Here is a 21,694-nt window from a genome sequence, read left to right as displayed (position 1 = left end):
ATTTTTTTTTATGTTTTCTTGACACAAGAAAATATAACTCAAAAAATCCAAATTCCAGATCTTGCTTTTGCTAGATAAAGGTATGAATAATGCACTGTTTTGCCATCTGGATAACAGTAATTTAAGATAGAAATGACTGTATGACTGCATCACTTCTCATCCTGCCTCCACTTCAAAACTTACATTCACAGTTATAGTGGGAGCCGGGGATCAGCCTGCATCTTCTTCCATTGTTCTTTTCTTCCCTTCACTTTCTTCTTCTTCTAATGTTCTTGATAGTCTCAGCTGCTCTGGACATCATATTTCCTCCTCCTCTCCCATCTGATGACTCAGCAGCAGCCTGTTGGTGTTTTAGGAGGGCTGATGTCTTCTTCAGATGCTGCCTTCTCACCAAGGAAGCCGCACACTGAGAGAGGTGAGGTGCCAGCTGGAAGCACGTCACAGCACAAGTTGGGGTCCCAGGGAAGTTCTGCCAGCTCCACAGAGGCAGAAGGTCCTTGTAGGCTGTCAGCCCCTCTTCATCTGTGCTGTGTTCTCCCATCACTTCCTCAGTAGCAAAGTAGGTGACTCTCCTTACGACTCTCCTCTTTTCATTCTAGGACTTCTAGTTCAACGTTTTCTTTTTCTTTTTTTCTTTCTTTTTTTTGCTGGCCATGTTTTATTGGTCCTTTTTCTTCAAATAGGATAACCAAAGATACAGACAGTATTCAGTAAAATAAAGTAGATGAAACAAATTTCTAAGAGACTGTGATGCCACATGCTACATTTAACCTAATTTTATTCATGCTTGCTTTGTAGTTCGACATTTTCAAAGCCTCTCTCATCACTTACCTGTTGTGTGTGGAAATCTTGGTCGTTTGTGGCTCATGAAGCTGCTTTACCTTCTCCTCCTTGAACATCCCTCACTGTGGTCTTCGCCGCCTCAGGGCTGCTGGTGCTGGTGAAACAGAGCACAATGGCAATGGGCTTCCATCCATCATCCGCCAACGCTCTCTCTAGCTAACCGCTGTGGGAATTCACCCACGTTTAAACAGAGCACAACGGCTATGGGCCTCCGTCCATCATCTGCTGGCCCTCACCATAGCTAATGGGATTTCACCCACATATCTTATAGCAGCGCCAGAGAACTAAGACAGGGGACAAGGACAGAAGCAACGAGACTGGGAGGGGATGCCTACATCCATTCCCTTAACCCCTTCAACAACCTGCCCCAGTTTTGCTCAACAGGAAAGCGAGACCCGGGGACCCTATGCCCCGCTGAGGGGTGCATGTGGGCTCACAGAGACCCTGTATGATGGAGTGGCACTGCCCCGCAGGCTTTCCGAGGTGGTACATCTTTACAGAAGCAGATTGCCTCATCTGCCTCTCACGGAGATGCCAGGGGGGCTCAAACCACTGACATTTGGAGGACTAGCTAAGGGAGGCTGTACGCTTGTGGGACCAGGACGGGCCTCAGGGCTAAATTTTAATCCGTTCTATTTTAATCCTTCATGAATTGCTGTCAGGCTCCCTGATCTTCTTGGCACCTCTTACTGCCTCTCATCAACGTGGTGGAGGAAGACACTCTGAGGCCTGGTCACCCTGCCCCACAAGGATAGGCCCCAGCCTGGCCTGGACTGGACTCTTCTCAGCGATACAGGTGAGAGCTGACCTCTGACACTGTTTTGTCTGCACTCTCTGCTGGTGCAGGAAGACGCTGGGGAAAGCCATGAGATCCCACAGGTGTATCTGCAGGACCTAGTGCTGACGGCATGCCTCTGTCCAAGCATCTGACACTCATCCGTTAGGGGCCTTACCTGAGATCTCAGCGCGGAGACTCCAGTCAAGCTGCTCAGTCTTTAACTTAACATGTTATGGCCCTACCTGAAGGTGACAAGTGCACCTTCCTTGCTTTCACTGATGAAACCTGGTCTGTGTCCCAGTTTCTTTTCTTCCTACACTCAGCGGAGCAAGGTCAAACAGTTGGCTTGAATGAGTGCAGTTGTTTGAGGAGGCTGAGTTCGTTCCTTCTCATAACAACTCTATGTATATCAGATCAGGACACTGAGGGGTCCTGCACCGCTGCCCCACGCATCGCTGTGTCTGAGCTCATCGCTGACCCCACAGTACCTAATTACAAGGGTCCATGGATGCGTCACTCCACTTGCTGAGGGTCTTCTTTGTCACGGACCTCTGTCCTGCCAAGCTTGAGATTCTTCTGTTGACAGCATGACGCATGAGACCAACTCTCACCATTCTGGTTTCTAAGGAGCGCTCCGACTGTAGTCTTCCAAGACAGCGTCATTTGTTCCTCTGGCAGTTCGCAGAATATTTAATATTCTTTGCCAAACACTATCACTCAAATCCTGCGAGACTCTCCAGCAAAGAAACATTGGTTTTAACTTGCTGGATGAGCTCTTGCAGCTGGTGATGGAAATGGTGATGGTTAATAGACTCTGCTCAGTGGTGCCATTTTTCCGAGCCTGCACCACAGTGTCCTATACTCACCTCTGCACCATCAGCTGCTGAGTTGAACTGTTGGGTTCCCGTATCACCAGGAGAGGACAAAGGCCTAGAGTCCAGTACCTCTCTAGAGCTAGACTTCATTTATCTACTTTATCCTCCCAACAACCTGATGACGTGGTTTGCATTGCCTGGCCCAGCTTCTCAGTTGTCCACCAGCTCACCTGTCTCAATCCTCCTCAGAATCTCCCTGTGAGTAGGAAACACAGTTGGGGTTATAACTCAGGGTTTTCTGAGCTCCTGTGATTGTAAGAAATGTTGCAGAGTCTCTCTTCACTTTCTACAATCAAAATTTTTGAACATACAGAAAAGCAGGAAGAAGAGTTCAATCAATGTTGTGATTCTCCTGTGTGTGGGGCCCCTGAGTGACACAAATGTTTAATGTGTTCGACCGCTGACTGAAAGGTTGGAAGTTCAGGTCCACTCAGAGTTTATCCTAGAAATCTGCTTCTCTAAAGATTGCAGCCAAGAAAGCCCCTTGGGTCTCAGGTGTGCTCCGTGATGCATAAAGTTCCTTTGAGTGTGAATCACCATGGCAGCCATGGGTATGGTTTGTGGGGTATCTTCTGCCTAGATTTACCAGCGCTGAACATTTCATCGCATTTGTTTTCTCTTTTTTCCCTCTACCCTTCTCTCTCTCCTGCCTCCTTCACTCCCTGTTCCCCTCTCTTTCTCTTCTCTCTCCTCTATTTACATATTTTGTTATTGCTATTGTGATATTGTTGTTTCTGTTTGCCGGATCAATGGAGTATGTCTTGATGGTGGTGAGAAACTTCTGAGAGGATGCTGAGTGCTAACAGTGGGACTTGCAGAATATACAGAGGTGAGGCTGAGCTGCAGATGCCAGAAGGAGATGTGTCTCCTTGAACAGGGAGGAAAGGCAGGAGCTTTAAAATTCTTTAACCAAGGACTTCTGGGTAAAGGGTGAACTGAAAAGACAGAACACCAGACCTCCTTCAACCACAATTCCAGGAAAAAAAAGAGCAGATAAGGAGGATAATTCTGGAACTCTGATTTGAAAAGGAAAAGATAATAGAGCTTTTAAACTAATCTCATGGGGACAGAAAGTGTGTGACTCACACAGTGCTCCCAAGGCCAGCTTAGTGAACAGGCCCAGCATTTATGGAGCTTGCTTGCTGTGCACATAATGCAAGACGTTTATCAGGTTAGGAAGCAACAGGACCCAAGATTTTTCTTTTTTTCAACCATAAATGGATGTTACATTTTGTTTATTGCTTTTTCCATATATATTGAACTAATCATATTACATAAACAGATTGATTTTTCTAGTGTTAAACTGACTTTGCATTTTGGGATAAACTCTGTTTTGGCCATTGTTATAGATGGAATAGTGTCCTTCACTCCACCCTTCCCAAATATGTGTCAATGTAGCTAGGCTGTGATCCTCAGTATTAAGTATTTCTCTCTCTTTTTATGATCTGATGTAATTATCCTTTGTGTTTCAAATCCTGACCTAATGAGCCAGATTAGTGGTAGTAAGATGCTGTCTCCAGGATTAGGTTGTATTTTGAGCCAAACTCTTTTGAGATATGAGACATTAAATAATGGAGCAGGGAGAGAGGGACCGTCTACCACCAATGAAAGGAGAGTCAGGAGCAGAGGGCATGCATTACCCACCCAGGGCCCCTGTGCTAAGAACCTCCTACACCCAGGGGAAGCTTGATGCCTGGACACATGAAGATCTCCAAGGCTGAGCCCACAGATGTTGAAAGGAGACCAGGCCCTTCTCCAGAGTCAACAGAGAGAGGAAGACACCCCTCAGAGCCAGTGCCCTGAATTTAGACATCTTGCCTCCTAAGCTGTGAGAAAATAATTTCTCTTTGCTAAGCTAAAATCTTTGTCTCACCCTGAAACCTACAGCATCCCTTTTCAGCAGGAAGTAGCTACGAGAATACGCCATCCCCTTTTCCTTATGAATCAGGGTGAAGTCTCTCTCAGGGAGGAGAGATAGGGAATGGCAAAGGACACACTGACAAAGGAGATTAATCAGAACTGGCTTTGACAAGCACTGTGGCAATTGGATAATTAAAACATTAGGTGGGGGGGAAGAAGAACGAACTGGGGAGGAGGGTAGAGAAAACAGTGCAACAATGAATGAATGAAAACCCAAAATCTCTGTAAATGTTCACTAAAACTAATAAAATTTAATAATAATTTAAAAAATCTTTGTCTAATGATATTCCTGTTATAATATTGCTAGATAAATAAGATTGTCTCAGTAATTTTCCTCTCTTTCTCTCTCTCTCTCTCGCCTGGTTTGATATTTTGTTAAGGATTTTAGTGTCTGTGTCTATGTTCATGAGGAATATATATTTTCCCATTTTCTGAAATAGTTTATATAATATTTGTGGGGCTTTCTCTTAAATGTTTAATGTTGTTGTTAGGTGCCATCAAATCGAGTATGACTTAGAATATAATGACTTTATGAACAACAGATCTGAACCCTGTCCTGTCCTGTGCCATCCTCATCGTCGCTGACACACTTGTGCCCATTAATAAAGTCACTACATCAACCCGTATGGTTGAAGATCTTGCTCTCTTTCACTGACCCTCCACCTTTCCAAGCATGATGTCCTTTTCCAAGCAATAGTCTCTCCTAACAACATACCCAAAGTATGTGAGATGAAGTTTCACCATCCTTGGCTCTAAAGAACACTCTGGCAACACGTTTCCCCAGACATACCTGTTTGTTCTTCTGGCAGTCCATGGGGTAGTCAGTGTTCTTCTAATAGGATCCACTTGTTAATATATGACTACAGCTCTCAGTTCCCACTACAGTAGTATAGAATACATGCAGCCTGAGTGGGTTTAGTATGGATTACACTTCAACATAAAACAAAAATCCACACAACTGGACCAAGAAACACCACCATGATAAGTAATTAGATGGACTGACACAGAAGCTATAACAATAATGACACATTGTTACTATCAATCATGATAGATCAGTCAGGATGGGAAAAAGTTGTCAAGAATTAATTTTACTTGAATTCACCGTCAACACCTTTGGGAACAGTTCCCAAGAAACCAAGCTATGTATTGCATTGGGAAAATCTGCTGTCAAAACCTCTTTCAAGTGCTACAGAGCAAGGATGTGAGTTTAAAGGCCAAGGCCATGGTCATTTCAGTTGCTTTGCATGTGTATGAAAGCTGGGCAAGGAACAGATGAGAAGAACTGATGCCTTTGAACTGTGATGTGGGTGGAGAATATTGAATATGCCATGGACTGCTAAAACAAAGAACCGAATTTGTCTGGAATCTTGAAAGAAGTACATCTCTTACCTGCTCATGTCCAGCTGAATGTCTTCATGGCAACCACGGTGCTTGGGCACCACTCTCTGGCTAGAAGTTGGCTTCCCCTGGAAGTCCCTTTCTGGAGTGTCTTGGCTCTTTCACTCATACACACCAGTGTTGGTGGGTCAGAGTCTGAGAAGAGACCTACGGAAGCAGAGACAAAGGCCAGGCACTCAGTTGTCCTACATTGCAGAGCCATCTTCTTGTCTTTCCCCCCTCATTTCATTTAAAGAAAGGCACTTTCTGCAACCTCATTCTGTCCAGCTGTTTGGGCTGGTCCTGTGCTGGGTGGTGTTAGAACCAGACACTGTCCTTTCCAAGGACACTCAGGACCATCAGGGGTGGAATATGAAATATGCCCAAACTCGGTTTCTAGAAGGCAAGGGCATGAGTTCTGTCTTCTTGTTGTGTACTGTCGAGGCAGACCTGACCCACAACCAGCTGCAGTGGATTTTCAGAGGCAGTTAATCTCACATAAGGAGACTGCATATCTTTCTTCCTCAGAGCAGCTCGTGGATTTGAACTGTATTCCTTTGGGATTGCAGTGCACCTTCTTCCCATTAGGCTACCAGAGCTTCCTGAAGTCTACCTATCAGAAATCAGTTACCATTGCTAGGAGTCAGCTTGACCCCATGCTGCCCTCACATCCCACAGAACTAAACCCTGCCTGGGCCTGGACCCATCTCACAATGTCTGCTGTGCTGCAGCCCATTGCCACAGCCATTGTGTTAATCCATCTAGCTGAGGAGCTTCCTCTTGTTAGGATTAGAACCAATGAGATAGAGGAGATAGAAGTTAATACCTGAAAAACCATGAGCCACCGGAACCAGGAAGCAGATTCTGAAAGGCATAAAACAAGTGCTTTAGGCACATGAGTGATGTTAGAAGTAGTGGACACCTTGGTGTATGTATGATATCAAAGACGGGGACCAGAATGAGGACTGCCCACTAAACTTTGACCTCTCCATGTCATCATCTCATTGGCCCAGACTCCATCCCCAAGGTAAGCTTACATGTTGTTCTGTGCCGTTGAGTGGAACATGACTCATAGCAACCCTATGAATAATAGCCCTGAACCTTGCTCTATCTTGAGCCAATTTCACTGTCTCTGACACATCTGCCACCATTGCCCCAGCCACTGTGTTAGTCTCTCTCATCTCTTCCTCTCCTAAGTTGATCCTCCACTCTGCCAAACATGATGTCCCTCTCCAAAGACTTGCCCCTCCTGTTAACACACCCAGAATATGTGAGATGAAGCTTCACAATCCTTGCATCCAAGGAGGAATCTGGTTTCACTGTCTCCAGGACAGATCTGTCTGTTCTCTTAGCACTATGTTAAGTATTCTTCTCCAGCACCACAACTCAAAGACATCTATTCTTTTTTCATCCTTATTCATTGTCCAGCTCTTGGATACATTGCAATCAATTGAGAAGACCATGGCTGGAATCACCTTAATCTCTAGTCTGACATCATTATTCTTTTGCACTGTGGAGAGGTCCCTGACAGCAGACTTTCCCAAAGCAACTCGTCTTCTGATTTCTTGATTTCTGGCACCAAGAGTGTTGATTGTGGATCCCAGCAAGATAAAATTGTTAACAATCTCAGTCTCTTCTCCATTTATAATGATGCTGGTAATTGGCCTGGTGATGAGAATCTTTGCTTTCTTCATGTCGAGATGCAATCCATATTGAAGGCTGCAGTCCTTGACTTTGTGCAGCAAATGCTTTAAGTCCTCTTCATTTTCAGTGAGTAAGGCTGTGTCATTTGTGTAACACAGGTGATGAGTCTTCCTCCATTTCTGATGTCACATTCTTCTTTATAGAGTCTGGCCTTCTGGATGATCTGTTTTGTACATCGATTAAAAAGGTATGGAGAAAGGACACATCCCTGATACACCCCTTTCTTGATTTTAAACCATATAAAATTTCCTTGCTCTGTTCTTACGACTGCTTCCTGGTCTAAGTATAGGTTTCACACGAGCACAATCAAGTGTCCTGGGTTTCCCATTCTTTTCAGTGTTAGCCATAGTTTGTTGTGATCCACACAGTCAAATGTCTTTGCATAGTCAATAAAATACAAACAGACATTCTTCTGTTACTCTCTGCTTTCAGCCAAGAACCATTGGACATTGGTGTGGGGAGCAGAGGTGAGACACTGGCACATGGAGAGGACCCACTGGGCCTCAGAACATATCAGGAGACAGGCCTGAGAGACCACAAGCAGCAGGACATCAGGAGGCCCTGAGAGCCAACATGTCTGGGAGCAGAGAGATGAGCAGACAGAAGTGACTGGAGGCCTGAGCCATCATATCAGGGGTTAAATCAGGCCTCACTTAACAGCCACTCACAGGTGAGGGGTTTGGGGCAGGGGAGGAGTTTGAGGGGGAGATGGACAGGGCATTGGATCACCAAATTTATCTTCTGTTGAAGTGTCTTGAAGTTGGGCTTCCACATGAAGATGGACTAGGAAGAAGGATTGGCCATCCACAGCCAAATTAACAGGCCTTTGAAAATCCTGTGAACAAACTTAGGACGTAGCTTTCTAACAAATCCACCTTCATACCTTCACTTCTGCCTTCTCCCCTGTCTTCCCAGCTTTATACTCTAACCAAAAGCGTGGGCCTATGCTCTCAGCCTACACTTTTAATGCTCCTTTAAGTCAACACTCTTGGTACCAGACTGAAGCTGAACATTAAGAAAACAAAGATTCTCACCACTGGGCCAACTGGCAGCATCTGTATGGGCAGTGAAGAGATTGAGATAGTTAACAGTTTCAGTTTACTTGGTTCCACAGTCAACACTCTTGGTAACAGCAGCCAGGAAATCAGGAGGCGAATTGCATTGGGAAAGTCAGCTGTGAGGGACCTCTCAAGAGTACTGAAGAGCAACGACATCAGGCTGGAGGCTAAGGTGTGCCTGATCCAGGTTATAGTCTCTGCAATTACGTACTATGCATCGGAGAGTTGGACAGTGACTAGGGATGATAGAAAGAGAATTGATGCCTTTGAGCTGTGGTGCTGTAGAAAAGTGTTGAATATACCATGGACTGCTAGGAGAACAAACAGGTTTGTCCTGGAGAGGGTGAAGCCAGAATGTTCCCTGGAGTCAAGGATTCTGAAGCTTCATCTGACATACTTTGGGCATCTTGCAAGGAGGGACTGGTCCTTGGAGAGGGACATCATGTTTGGGAGAGTGGAGGGATGGAGCAGGAGAGGAAGACCTTCGAGGAGATGGAACGATTCTGTGATTGGGGTGGTGGGAGTGAGTGTGTTGGAGACAGCGAGGTTGGCACAGGATAGAGCAGGGCTTAGGGCTCTTGTATATAGGGTCTCTATGAGTCGCAAGCGACTCAACAGCACGTAACAAAAACAACAACAACAACATTTCTGTACACGGTGCTACCTAGGTATTTGTGCTCTGTCCCTCTAGCCTCTTCCACCTGGCACAATTCCTTTGCCTGTGCAAGGCGGCGAACCAGGGCATCGACTGCACAGGATCACCCTCTACCAAGCCGGATGTCCTTCTCCAGGGACTGGCCCCTCCTGTCCACAATGTGTGAGAGCCGTCCCTCCTAAACGTCAATATAAAGGACAAAGTCTTGTCGCTTTAGCTCTGTGGGCACGGCTCACGTGTGACAGACTTTCCCCCACCCTGGTAAGTGAGCCATGACTCTGGGCGTGTGGGAGGGTAGCTTCAGGGCTCTGGCCTCGTGTTTGCACAGAGGGCCGGACGGGCAGGACCGCTTCTCCATCCATGTTTTGGTGGTGACCTCAGTGTTTGAAAACAGTGTTTTTTGGATCTGTTTTCAAGTCTGAGAAACCCTGTGTAACTAACAAAAAATTCTCATCTCTCATGAGTCTCTCCCAGATCTTTAGCATCTGTTCCATTTTCTGTCAAGATTTTAAGAAATGCATCTGGAGTTTCCCCCACCCCCAGCCCACTCGCGGGCTCCAGTGAAGTCCCAGGGCCTGGGAGCCCGCTAAGCAGATGCTCTCCTGGCTTCTGAGCCTCGGGGAGCTGTGTTCACGGAACTTTCACGAACAGTGGAGGTTAAGGCACCGAAAAAACCCGCCATATAAAAGCAGGTGCCTTCTTGGGAAGCTTCAGATCTGATTTCAAGGTTCGCTCTAGAAGAGATAAGGACTCTTATCCATATACACTTTCCCCCTCTGTCGTATTTTGGATCTGTCTTCTTCGCTCCCCTTCTCCTCCTCCTGTATCTTCCTCTCATCTCCTGGCTTCAGTTCCCCTTGTGAATCTTGTCAATGTTTAAACCTGGAAAAGTGGCCTTAGAGATTAGGTCTAAAATGATGAGATTCTCGTCCTCCAAAATTCTGTACATTCTCTCTTGCAGTTTTCTTTTCCCTCCAACAACAGGCATATGTTGGGAAGCAGGGCACGTTGTTAGATATGTGTACCAGACAAACTTATAAAACTCACCCTATTAGAGGAGAAAGAAATCACATTATAGCACATCCACCTGAAAGTCGTTTACCATAGCTGGCTCTCAACTGTTTCTCATTACATCCCATCCCAGGGGAGGGAGGCCTGGAATGGCTTCTTTCTTGTTTCAGCTGTTAGCTTGATACCTGGCAGTATTAACTGGCTGGGAGATAAAACCTGAACCAATTATTTGAAAATGTTTGACCCTAAAAGGTGAGTTTCAACAGTGGGTCCTGAAAAATCTTATTTATGTCTCAGGATGCTACATTATCTTCTGAATCCCCAAATGTACCTTGAAATCTTAGCAGAGACTTAAAACCTAGGAATCTGCCTGGCTTGGAGGAAGAGATTTCTGAGAGAAGATGAAGAAGCTTTAATACTATGGGTCTCCTGTGTCCTGCACCTCACTCAGAATTTACCAGAGAATAATGGATTACTGTGACTTGGATCAGGCACACCTTATTCTTCCATCTGATGTCATTGTTCATTGGCACTTTGGTATTTATATGCATTTGGAGGGATTTCTCCAAATTACTGAGGAGCAATGATGCTAGTTTGAGGACTAAGGTGCACCTTATTCAGGCCATGGTCTTTTCAATCACTTGCTATGTTGCTGAGAGCTGGACAATGAATAAGGATGGCAGAAGAAGAATTGATACTTTTGAGATCTGGTGCTGGAGAAGAGTATTGAATATCCCATGGACGGCCAAAAGAACAAACATTTGTGTTGGAGAAGGTGCAGCCAGAGTGCTCCTTGCAGGCAAAGATGATAAAACATTGTCTCATCCACTTTGTTCATGTTGTTATCAGAGGCATTGGAGAGGGACATCGTGCTTGGGAAGGAGGAAGGGCAGCGAAAGAGAGGAAGACTCAACCAGGTGGACTGACACAGTGACTGCAGTAATGGTCCCAGGTGTGTCTGAGATTGTGAGAATGGCACAAAGTTGAATAGGGCTCAGAGATGTTCATAAACTTCCATGAGTCGTATTCAACTCAATGAAACCTAAAAACAATAACCACCCACGCATCTGAAAATTGGACAATGACTAAGGATGACAGAAGAATCGATATCCTTGAGTTGTGGTATTGGTGAACAGTACTGACTACCCCGTGGACGCCAAAAGAATAAGTCTGTCTTGGAGGAAGGGTGACCAGGGTGCCCCCTAGAGGCCAGGATGGTCAAACTTCATCTCACATACTTTGGGCCTGTTGTCAAGTTGCTTACGTACCACTGAGTTGGAACCGACTTATACCTGACCTTCCAACATGTTTTCAGAGGCAATAAATCACACAAGAGGAGATTGCACATCTTTCTCCTGCGGAGCAGCTGGTGGACTTGAAGTGCATGACTTCAGGTTGGCAACGCAACTCCTTACCATCAAGCCACCAGAACCCTCTATGTTGTCAGGAAGGGCTGTTGTTATTGTTGTTATGTGCTGTTGAGTAGCCTGTTACTCATGGAAACCCTATGTACAACAGCTCTAAACCCTGCTCTGTCCTGTGCCTATCTTATTGTCTCCAACACGCCTATTCCCATCACCCCAGTGACAGAATCAACCCATCTCATCGAAGGTCTTCCTCTCCAATGCTGTCCCTCCACCCTCCCAAGCATGACATCCCTCTCCAAGGACTGGTCCCTCCTTGCAACATGTCCAAAGTATGTCAGATGAAGCTTTAGAATCCTTGCCTCCAAGGAGCAGCCTTACTTCACCCTCTCCAAAACAAACTTGTTTTCCTAGCAGTCCATGGTATATTCAATACTCTTCTCCAGCACCACAGCTCAAAGTCATCAACTCTCCTTCTATCATCCCTAGTCATTGTCCAGCTCTCTGATGCATAACAAGCTCTCTGATGAATAGCACGTAATTGCAAAGATTATGGCCTGGATCAGGCACACTGTAGTCTCCAGACCGACATCATTGCTCTTCAGTACTTTGGAGAGGTCTACTTCGGACATGTTGTAAGGGGGGACCAGTCCTTGGAGAGGGACATCATGCTTGGGAGGGTGAAGGGACAGTGCAGGAGGGGAAGACCCTCTATGAGGTGGATTGATTTAGTGATTTAGGGGTAATTGGGGTGGGTATGTCAGAGACAGTGAGATTGGCACAGGATAGAGCAGGGTTTAGGGCTGTTGTACATAGGGTCACTATGAGTTGCAGGCGACTCAACGACACATAACAACAACAATAACAACTGACAGCAGACTTTCCCAATGCAATTAGTCTTTTAATTTCCTGGCTCCTAGTACAAAGAGTTTTGATTGTAGAGCCAAGCAAAGTGAAGCTGTCAACAGTCATCTGTCTTGATGCTGCCAATTGGCCCAGTGGTGAGAATCTTTGTTTTCTTGAGGTTGAGCTTCAGTATTTGGGAAAAGACATCATGCTGGGGAAGATAGAGGATAAAGAAACGAAGCCCCTCCACAAAATGAATTGATACCTTGACTCTCATGCTGAGCTCAGGCATGACCGAGATTGTGAGCACAGGAGAGGGCAGGGTGCGCTGGAGTCTGAGAGCAATGTGCAGGAGAGGGCAAGGTTCTCCCCAGACTGTGAACAGGAATCAGGAGAAGGTGAGGTTCTCCCCAGACTGTGAACAGGGCTCAGGAGAGGGCGAGGGTCTCCCCAGACTGTGAACAGGAATCAGGAGAGGGCGAGGGTCTCCCCAGACTGTGAACAGGAATCAGGAGAAGGTGAAGTTCTCCGGAGATTGTGAGCACGTGCAGCAGAGCATGAGGTTCTCATCTGTCATCTACAGGACCACTATGAACCATAGTAAACAACAATGGATTCCCAAGATAAATACTGTGGAATCCTAAATAAGAAACGTTTTATGGCCTTGGAAACCCCCAGCCCCCTTCATGGACCTGCCCGCAGTGGTCTGGGGCTGCAGGTAGGGGTGGAGAGCAATGCTAAGGGGCTTTGGCTGGTCTGTTCTTTTCTCTTCCCCTGGTGGTTATTCCTGTTCTTTGGGACCCCTCCAGGAAGAACACCCTCACCCCGAGTCTGGAGTGTCTCCTCTCCTCTGGGTTTCCTTTTGCCATAAGCTGGTCACATGGCACAGCCATCCTCTGTTCTCCTGGACTCCATGGGCAGCCACATCTGGGCAGCTCCCTGTTTCTGGAACGCACACTAGGGCGCTATGTGCTCCCCCCTTATTGGTCCATCCACTGCCCACTCTAATTTGCGTTCTTTTAAAAAAGAATGTTATTTCTCTCACCTGCTGTTTGTTTGAGGGTTTCCCCCCTTTTCTGTTTATGTATTTTTATTGTATTTTTTATTATTGGTTTATTTACAAAGGTCATATACATTGTTTTTCATAAAGTTGTTATTTGGGTGAAAGCTTACAAAGCAAATGAATTTTTCATCCAACCATTCATGTACACTTAGCTATGTGACGTCAGTTCTAATACCTGCAGGGTAACCACACTTTCCACCCTCTCCCTGCAGCCCCCCCCCCTCCCTGGTACTTTCCCCTACTTTCTCCCTGGAATTCTTCCCTCTCTCCCTGGAACTCTCCACTCTCTGCCTGGAACTCCCCACTCTCTCCCCAGAATTCCCCACTTTCTCCCTGAAACTCCCCTACTGTCTCCCTGGAACTCTCCCCTCTCCCTGAACTCCCCAGTCTCTCCCCAGAATTCCCCACTTTCTCCCTGGAACTCTCCTGAAGCTCCCCCACTTTCTCCCTGAAGCTCCCCCACTTTCTCCCTGAAGCTCCCCCACTTTCTCCCTGAAGCTCCCCCACTTTCTCCCTGAAGCTCCCCCACTCTCTCCCTGTAGCTCCCCCACTTTCTCCCTGTAGCTCCCCCACTCTCTCCCTGAAGCTCCCCCACTCTCTCCCTGTAGCTCTGACTTCCTTTATTCCTTCCATGTGTCTTCTTGCTTTGGTGATATCCGGCTAATCATCACTCCCCTCTCACTGCTTTGAAGAAGGTCCTCTGAACTTCTTTTCCAACAGCTTGGCTCTGCTGTACATAGAGGTGGTTTCTTTGTGCTTATCCTGTTTGAGCTTCTAGAATCAGTGCATTGATATCTTCCATTGTTTTTGGAAATTTTTGACAATAGTCTCTTTGAGTATTGGCTTACCTCTTCTCCCTTTCCTCTCTTCCTGGGACTATAATGAAAAATGCATTAGACCTTTTGACTGACTAGGTCCTATCTGCCTTTCTAAGCTCTTTTTTCTGTTGCCTCTGTTCTTCTTTTTGGATCTTTTCTATTGGCTTGTCTTTGGGTTTACTTTTTAATGTGCTTAGCTGTGTCTAAACCACCAGCAAACCCTCCACTGAATTTTTAATTTCTAAAATGTTAATTTGGTTTTATTTCTTTAAAATGTCCAATTTCCTGTTGAAAGTGCCCTACTTCTTAGTATTTCTCTTGTTTCTTTGACATAGTTATCATAATTATTTTAAAGCCCTTGTTAGGTAACGTCAACATTAGACATGTTAATCATAATCATTGTAAAAGTCCTTAACAGCCACTTCACTGTCTGGAGCAGCTGTGTGGGTCTGTATTATTTGTCTTTTTTATTATTTTCTTGACTCTTTGTGTCTAGTCATTTGAATCTGGATGCTGTGTGTAAAGAGCAAAGAGGTTCTAGATGATGTGATTTTCCTCCAGGGATGGTTCCTTATTTTCTCCCAAGAAATTTTCATGCCTTTTTTTTTTCTTTTAAAAAAAAAAAGACAAATATGGTGAGGGCATTTCACCTCAATGTAATCACAAATTAATGGCCCTGAGCATATCAGAGATGGTGAGGCTCAGATCTGTTGTTCATACGATCACAATGATGTCAGTTTAAAGACTAAAGTGTGCCTGACTCAAGCCATGGTCTTGAATAGAAAATTCGTTCCTATGCATCTGAAAGTTGGACAATGAATAAGGATGACAGAAGAAGAATCGAAGCCTTTGAATTGTGGTGCAGAGAAGAGTATAAGACCATGAACTGACAAAAGAACAAACGAATCTTAGGGAAAGGGCAGCCAGGGTGCTTCTCAGAGGCAACGATGGTGAAACTTTGTCATACACAGTTGGGAAAGTTGACAGGAGTGATCAGTCTCTGCAAACGGACAAACTGCTGGGAAAGGTGGAGAGACAGGGAAAGAGAGGAAGACTCCCAGTAAGCCAGCTGACACTGGAACTGTGGGCTCAGGGATAGCAAAGACAGTGAGGCTAGGGGCAGGCCAGGGATGCTGTGACCGGATGGTGCATAACATCGAAGCAGCAGCAGGGAAGGACTGCAGTCCGGGTCCTAGTCCCTCGGTCTCTGCTGTACTCCTATTTCCAGCCAAGTCTTTCCTGGGTTTTGAGTGAAAATCTGCTGCGTGTCTGCATCCCGAGCCTGGAGAGTATTCAAGAGAATCTTTGCCTTCAGAATTCTAGCTCATAGCTCTCCTGCCCATGTTGCTGAAAAACGTGCCCATTGTCTTCAGTGGAGAGACTGACAACTCTAAACCCTTAAATTAAAACAAAGGACCCACAAAAGGACAAACACTGCAGAGCACCACTGCCATAAAGCATTGTTATGGAGGTTCAGAGGAGAAGAGAGAAAAAAGTGGATGACAATGAACAAATTGGGACAGAAAGAATTGTTTAAAAGAAATGTATGACTAAGCATTACATGTAATACAACTGTCTGGAATAAGAGGTACATTGCAAAGAGGACTTAGGGGTGGTGGGAGGGGGGAGAGAAGAAATTGCACAACAATAAATGAATATTTTTTTTTAAAAAAAGAGTGAACTAGGGAAAGGAGGAAAATATGCAACAATGAATGAATGGAAATCCAACTTTTCTGTAAACTCCTGTTAAAATCACAAGTAAAACTGTTAAACAATTATTATTAATTAAAAAACCCCCAAAACAAAAGGACCTAGGGACTCATGGAAGAGGCTCACAGAGGGGAAACGTGCATCCGATCCTCCCATAGACCACCCAACATCCACACAGCTGCAAACCCCAGATCCTGGGGGAATGAGGTTTGAGGAGCCTGAAACGTGAGAACTCAGGAAGCCCCACCCACAGTGAAACCCACACAAAGCTGCTTGCATCTCCTCCCCGGTTCTGAGTAAACACTGCAGATGCACCTTGTAGCCACACTCGTTCCATCTGTATGCTCAACACGTTGATCTGAGAAGCTGCACTCTGTCGAGAAGAATGTAGCCTCAGGATTGGTGGAAGACATAGAAAGGACCCTCGAGATGCGGATGACACAGCCTTGCTTTCTCAAAATAAAGAATACTTGTAACACTCATCAAAGAAGCTCAAAGACTATACTTTTCAATATGGATTTCACCTCAACATAAAGAAAATGAAAATTCTCAAATAGCATGATAGAGAAAAGATTGAAGTTGTCAAGGATTCAATTTTATTTGAATCCACTATCAATATGAGTACAGTCAGCATTCAGGAAATAAAATGATGTATTGTTTTGGGAAAATCTGCTTTCTAAAGAGCAAAAGATGTCGTTTTAAAGACTAAAGTATGTGACCCAGCAATTCCACTACTGGGAATATACCTCAAAGAGACCATAACTGACATGCAAGCAGATATATGCATACACATGTTTATCATGGCTTTGTTCACAGTAGCAAGGAGTTGGAAACAACCTAAGTGCCCATCAACAAACAAATGGATAGAGAAGCTGTGGTATATTCACACAATGGAATGCTATGCTGCATTGAAAAACAAGGAATTCATGCAATATCATTCAAAATGGGTGACGCTGGAGGACATTATGCTGAGTGAAGTATCTCAGTCACAAAAGGACTAATACTGCATGGTGTCACTGTTGTAAAACAGGACTGACCTCGGGGTTGGGGGGAGACTGAGAAAGATGGGTTCAATAATGTATACTGCATTGAAACAGATGAGGGATGTGTTATTGGGTATTTTTGTCATGACAGGAGCCCAGGGTGAAGGCTGTATAGTGGAGTGGACCTGGCGGGAGGGTTTGTAAAACAATGAAAGAATTTTTCTTTTACTTTTTCAAGAGGGTAGTGTACTAGGGGGGAGGGTTGAGAGGGGAGAAAAGTGCAACAATGAATGAATGGAAATCCAAAGTCTCTGTAAATTTTCATTGAAGTTAATAATAAATTTTAAAAAAATAGCAAAGACTTCATGGGTGCACCCATATCTGACCTTTACCAACTTCACATAGGGGAACTGTCCCTGTAAACAGCATCAACAACTCAAAACCAATTCCTGTGAAGTTAGTTATGTCCCTATGTCCTGTATCTGTGCAATCAGACATGTCCCTACATCCTGTACCTCTTTCAAAGCTCACAGATTAAAGTGATATCCTATGAAGCAATAGCTCCGAGAACACATAGAACCATGTTGGAGAAGTCAAAAGCTTATAATCCAGGTTAGTAGAAGAATGCAGTCAAAACAGCTTCCCAAATGGCTCGCAGGCACATCAGCCATGGGCCTTGCAGCTTAAAGCCAGTGTAACATCTTTCTCAGTCCTGCCAATATTGGCTCTCCCCACCCAAGTTGTCTAGCAAATGGGCAAAGGGGTCTTAGCTTAACTCTGGTTCCATCCATGGGGGCATCAGTCAGCTCCATCTCATGTCAGGTCTGTCTGCTGCTGGCAGTGTAACTGGAGCAAGAATTTCTGGAACTGAAGGACATGTTATATTCCCTTGCTTCTGCTTGTTCTTTGCTGTTGTTGTTATTGTTAGGTGTCGTCAAGTACAACCCACAGTGATCCTGTGAACAATCCTGTCTTGTCCTGTGCCATCCTGACACATGTGAGCCCATTGCAGCAGTCATCATGTCAATCCACTTGGTCAAGGGTCTTCCTCTCCTTCACCAACCCTCCAGCCTTCCCAGCATCATGTCCCTCTCCAAAGAACAGTGAGGGAAACCTCATTATCTTTGCCTCCAAAGAGCATTCTGGTTAAACCCTTTTCAATACGGTTTTGTTTGTTCCTTTGGCAGTTCTTGGATATTCAGCACTCTTCTCCAATACCACAGCTCAACGGCATCAATTCTTTGCTGGTGGGAAGGGTCTGTTCTGCTTCCTATGCTGCTCAACTTATTGGTGAGACTAGCTATAAGGATTACCCTTGTAGACTGGTGAGACTGGCCATTCCCCTTGTGGACAGGCTAACATGTCCTCTTTGCATATTCCTCCCTATCCACATGGTCAAGTCAGATTTAATGGCTAGGAAAGTCATATTGAAAGATAAACTCCACAGGCACCTAACAACAACAATAATCTACAAGAATACTTACATAAAAATAGGATACAGCCTCTCTATGGGACGTGACAGAGCCTTTTAAATGTCTAAATCTGAAGAGTCTCTCAATAGAGATATTAGTCTTATAAGCACAGGACTTACAAACAATCACATGTATACTAGGCTGTGTTAAAGCATATGTAAGTATCGATAAAATATTGGTAAGAAAAGGCAGTTCTTTTAAAAATCTGGAACAATTGTCTCTCCAATTTGTGTCAGAGAAGGACAGCACTCCAGTGGGCTTTCCAGGCTGATTTGTCAGCAGCAGATCACCAGGTCTTTCTTCTGAGGCTCCCTGGGAGGACTGGGCAAACCTCCAAACTCTGTTAGCAGCCCAGCACGTTAACCCTCTGCATAACCAGCAGGGTGTTGCTAGCATGGCAGTGCTCCTATGCCTTTCTGCACGGAGTGTTCCCCACCCTACACTTTTCCCTATTTTGAAAAAAAGAAATCTAAACAGGTCTTGTCAGGACTTGTTTTTTGCAAACTCCAAAGTCTCATCTCTGGCCTAGCAACAGTAGTGTCTGCTTCTTTGTTTCAGTCTTGAGTTTTATAACATGCTTTACCTACAGCTATAGTGCAGAATGTGAACATGGAAGGTGTAGGCAAACTTTCCCGCCACCCTCCCCTCAAATGGTGCCGTCTTTTATTTTTCTTTTCCAGTTTACAAAGTGGGTGGCAGGGCCCATATTTCTGTAGACTGACTTTGTCAGCGTTCTCTGAACCGCACCCCCCTCCCCACCCCCTTAGCTCAACTGCTGGGTCTTCTCCACAATGTCACTCCGCTCCCTGCCTCCATCCCCCACCCCCCCAGTGCGTGCTCAGGTTGAATCTGGTTGTTCCTGCTTTTAAGTGGAAAGCTGCAGAGGCTGGGATTTGTCCTGAAGCTTTTCCATATTTGGGGCTCTTTCTCCAGGGCAGGTTCCCAGAGTCAGATGCGTGGGTCAAAGGGCACAGACTCCTTCAATACCCAGCGCTTTGAGCAGGCCACCACCTGCAGTTAGCTGGAAGGACAAATGGTTCTCATTAGCGCCTGGCATTTCCTCCTAGGTCCCAGCTGCAAGGGCTAGGGAGCGGCTGGGGCCCCCCAAACCCAGGCTTCTCGCTGTGCTAAACCCCTGATGCAGAGTCTCATCAGGAGTGTCTTTCAGAAGCAGCCCCCATCTTTGCATGGACGAGGGAAATCTGTGCTTGCTGGTGGCTAGTGAAAAAGCACCGAGTGCCTTTGCTGAATCCAGCCACCTCAGGGCTGTCATGCTCAAATACCAGCACGGTCACCCAAGGTGGATGGTTTTCAGTGGAGCTTCTGGACTGGCACAGACTAGGAAGAAAGGCCTGGCTACTGGTCTGTAAGAATCAGTGAAAGCACATGGATCTCAGCAGAACATTGTCTGAGGGAGCACTGGTGTGTGTGTGTGTGTGTGTGTGTGTGTGTGTCCCAGGTGGGAAGGCGCTCACAGGGCTGCAACAGTGGGCTCTAACAGGCCAAGGACCGTGAAGCTGGTATAGGACCAGTGGTGTCCTGCCTGTTTTACGTAAGATCGCCCAGAATCGGGGCTGACTCACCGTAACCAATAGAAAAGCTTTGCTTAGCAAGGACCAACCCATAGGCTTTCCCTGAACTCTAATCTTGGGCACCCCATCACCCCACCTTGCTACTGTGTGGCAACTCACCGCTCACGAGCGTTCTTCTCTTTCTTGCTTTACATTTCTTCCGTCCGATGGATGGCAGGGCTGAGGTTTAGAAGCGTGAGGAACATACCTGACACCACACCTTTCTCAGCTGTAAACGCAGCATTCAGTCCAGTCGGTGCAGCTTCAGGCTCCTGGGTTTTGGTCTGTCTGCAGAACAGATCCTTGTCATCTTGAGTTCACTGGGTCACTTATTTATTTATTCTGCGCACAGCTTCCTAAACCATGCCAGGCCTTGTGCTGGGCATCAGGCTGGCTCTCTCAAGGGCATCTCAGGACCTGGGAGACCATAAGAGGCTGCAGGAAGAGGGTCTAAGAGAAAGATCCTAGAAGCTTGTGAGATGGGCACAGGAGGAAACACACGTGAGCACGTGAGGTCCTCAGCCCTGGTCCTCAGCAAACTGTTCCTGGCTCCTGGGTAGAAAGGAGGGTATGACACAAACCACACAGGAAACAGTCAGGCCGTCTGTGCACCCAGAGCCACGGGGCATGGGAGGATGTGTCCACCACCCCATAAGCCCGAGTCTGCATGCTGCCCTGGCACCTCACTAGCTGGTGACCTCAGAGAAGTCACACACTGGCTCTGAGCTCAGCTGCTGCTTTGTGAAAAACTCAAAGGACAGCTCCCAATGGTAACAGACTGGATCAGGTGTGGACACCGTCCAGGCCTGTGCTTAGCTCCTGGGATGTGTGAGACTAGGGCTCCTTTAGGAGAAGAAGCAGATGTGTGGGAGAGATTACTCCAGAAGATTCTGTGGAGGATGGGAACTTGGGGCTGGGAATGAGGAGTGTGTAGCCTGGGGTGGGTGGAGAGGGGGGATGAGGCCTCGGAGTGAGAGCGCTGCAGAGACTTGGAGAGAGGCCCAGGCTCGTCGGGAGTCCTGGCACGTCCATCCTGCCGAGCTATGTCCATGTTGCCCTGGATCCCTCAGTGGGGCCGGGCGCCCTGCCCGGAGTGAGGAGCCTGCTTCTCACATAGTCCTTGAGCTCAGAACCCACACTTTAAAGAGGGGTCCTGGGGGAGCCCTGAGCTCTGTCAGCCTGTTCCCAGTGCCCCAAGAAGGCCTCCTCTGGCTGTCCCAACACCATCTCCAGGACTTGTTTTTCCTGCCCAGCCTATGCTGGCGTGTCCTGTTCCCTGCTCCCCCTCCTCCCCGCCCCAGTCATTGGTGGGTGGGTGTACCTTGAAAGAGATATATGTTACAGGTTTTATGACACCAGCCGCCAAGCTGTGGGGCCATCTCGGAGAGCTGTGATGGCCTTGGCATCTTCCAGGGTGTGGCATTACATAGTTGGTCTGGCCAGTCCTCACCTCTTCTACCATCTGGATCAGTAAGGATCTGTATCTCCGCTTGTACCCTGACCACACACTGTCCTCACAATGTCCATGCACTGACCACACACTGTCCTCACAAGTCCACACACTCGCTATCCACACACTGTCTATGTATATTGTCTACACACTGTCCATGCACATATGTCCACACACTGTCTACACACTGTCCATG

The sequence above is a fragment of the Elephantulus edwardii genome, unplaced genomic scaffold (genome assembly GCF_000299155.1).
Source record: "Elephantulus edwardii isolate Elephantulus edwardi_28Jun2011 unplaced genomic scaffold, EleEdw1.0 scaffold00064, whole genome shotgun sequence".
Classification (NCBI taxonomy): domain Eukaryota; kingdom Metazoa; phylum Chordata; class Mammalia; order Macroscelidea; family Macroscelididae; genus Elephantulus; species Elephantulus edwardii.
The sequence above is the reverse complement of the archived record's forward strand: the minus strand, read 5'-3'. Positions refer to the sequence as shown.